At 45.4% G+C, this 2,500-nt stretch overlaps 1 protein-coding gene across 1 annotated transcript in view; it reads left to right on the top strand.

Annotated features, from left to right (window-relative positions):
- Nucleotides 1–106, top strand: part of sos1 (son of sevenless homolog 1) — a 32,654-nt gene extending 32,548 nt beyond the window's left edge. The window contains exon 23 of the mRNA XM_080054163.1: nt 1–106. This exon is cut by the window's left edge and continues 1,686 nt beyond it. The gene's annotated coding sequence lies outside the window, so the exon portion shown is untranslated.
- Nucleotides 107–2,500: the final 2,394 nt, after the last annotated feature.

Here is a 2,500-nt window from a genome sequence, read left to right as displayed (position 1 = left end):
GGTAACGTAGTCCCACAGACTGCAGTGGTCTCTAGTCTTCAGGTACTGGACCAGAACCAAAGAGGTACTGAACTGGTCTGTCTGTCTGATCGTTGATTCTTTAAAACAAGGGAATAAATAAATGTCTTTCTGAACAGGAAGTTGGGCTTTTATTTTATTAATCCTCCCCTGCATCAGTTTCCTGTTAGGTTGACCTCTGACCTCTGCACCCGGTTAGGGAGGGAGCGTCACGCTGGGGAGAAATGTCCGTTAACCTTTTACATGTGAATTGTTTAGGAGATGCCTAATCAGGGACAGGGGTTGCAAATTAGTTTCGACTAACACCCGTATGCGTGGCATCCGTTTTATGTTTTTATAATATGAAACAATGTTTTAATGCATTTGTCCTTAATAAAGAAATAAAGAAATAAATAAGTTCCCACCAACGATGGGAAGGGGGGGTGAGAAATATTACAGAATCTTTTGATTCACACGGGGGGAAAAAAATAAAGACTGTGATGTGTTTAGTAACTAGTACCCTAGTAACCCTAAGCCTTTAGTAACTAGTACCCTAGTAACCCTAAGCCTTTAGTAGCTAGTACCCTAGTAACCCTAAGCCTTTAGTAGTGATTAACGTGTATGGGAGTGGAGCTGGCATTACGTTTCATTCTAAAAGGTCTTAAAGCATTTCTATCTAAAGATGGCTGCCGTTCTCCTGGGATCCTTCTCTACTCGGTCCGTTTCTATATCACAACCAGCAGCACATTCACAGGATCGGGTTGTTTCTCTTCCTGAGCTGGAGAGTGGGGAAGAAAGATAAACATCCAAAATGGCCGCTCTAACCCCCCCCCCCCTCCCCTCCCCTCAAGGCAGGTCTTTAACTACATTTACTTCCTATTATCGTGTGTAGAATGTGTTCAGTCTTTTTGAGTTTTTTTTGCTTTTTATTAGACAGTGTGTAGAGACAGAGATGAAATGTGTCAGAGAGGGGAATGACATGCAGAGAACGACCCGGGCTGGATTCTAACCCGGGTCTGCTGTGAACAGGACAGACAGACAGACAGACAGACAGACAGACAGACAGACAGACAGACAGACAGACAGACAGACAGACAGACAGACAGACAGACAGACAGACAGACAGACAGACAGACAGGGGAATGACATGCAGAGAACGACCCGGGCTGGATTCTAACCCGGGTCTGCTGTGAAGAGGACAGACAGACAGACAGACAGACAGACAGACAGACAGACAGACAGACAGAGGAACGACCCGGTGTGAAGAGGACTCAGCCAAACCCTGGAACTCAGAACTTTGGTTGTAAGTTTTTAATGATACAATGACGATAAAGGAATTAATTCTGTTAACACAGTCTGCATATGTAGTATAGATATCTGTAATCACAGCTCAACACATCTTCAACACCCAGCAGTGAAACATATCTATATCTCCATATCTATATTGTCCTTTTTAGATTTCATAAATACTCTTTCAAATAGTCCAAACCGCATTGTAGAACCTCTTTAACTGGACGTATGGCTAGTGATAAGTTCAGTTAGCAGAAATCTGTCCAGCGAAACCCATTGTTTCACCCATAAATAATGACTATCTGTCATTCAGTTGAGACTCTTCACAGTTATATATTATCATTGTCATTGTGAATTATGTTGTAGATTCAGCCGTTAATGTTAAACAGTTTGCAACAGGCCAGAAGCTCATGAGGGACTTCAATCATTAGTAAATACTTTGCACCACTGTTACAGACTCCACCATGAATGTCCACTTATATACAGCAGGGGGCGCTGGTCCAGTCCCCCAGTTCATTACGCCAGAGAGAGATTCAGGATGAGCCAATACTTCATAGAGGGTTAGGGTTAGAGGGTTAGGGTTAGAGGGTTAGAGGGTTAGGGTTAGAGGGTTAGAGGGTTAGGGTTAGAGGGTTAGGGTTAGAGGGTTAGGGGGTTAGAGGGTTAGAGGGTTAGAGGGTTAGGGGGTTAGGGGGTTAGAGGGTTAGAGGGTTAGAGGACAGAGGGTTAGGGGGTTAGAGGGTTAGAGGGTTAGGGGGTTAGAGGGTTAGAGGGTGAGAGGGTTAGAGGGTTAGGGGGTTAGAGGGTTAGAGGGTTAGGGGGTTAGGGTTAGAGGGTTAGGGGGTTAGAGGGTTAGGGGGTTAGAGGGTTAGGGGGTTAGGGGGTTAGAGGGTTAGAGGGTTAGAGGGTTAGAGGGTTAGGGGGTTAGGGTTAGAGGGTTAGAGGGTTAGAGGGTTAGAGGGTTAGGGGGTGAGAGGGTTAGAGGGTTAGAGGGTTAGGGTTAGAGGGTTAGGATGACCCAATACTTCATGTCAAATGCAGAATGTCCAAAGTACCGGGATGCCCCATAACATCCAGTATCATGTGTAGTGTTTCACATGTTATGCAGGGTTAGGGTTAAAGGGTGAGGGTTAGGGGGTTAGAGGGTTAGGGGGTGAGAGGGTTAGGGGGTTAGAGGGTTAGGGGGTTAGAGGGTTAGGGGGTTAGAGGGTTA

The sequence above is a fragment of the Ammodytes marinus genome, assembly GCF_949987685.1.
Source record: "Ammodytes marinus genome assembly, contig: scaffold_35, whole genome shotgun sequence".
In the NCBI taxonomy this organism is placed as follows: domain Eukaryota; kingdom Metazoa; phylum Chordata; class Actinopteri; order Uranoscopiformes; family Ammodytidae; genus Ammodytes; species Ammodytes marinus.
This window is presented reverse-complemented; position numbering and strand designations above follow the sequence as displayed.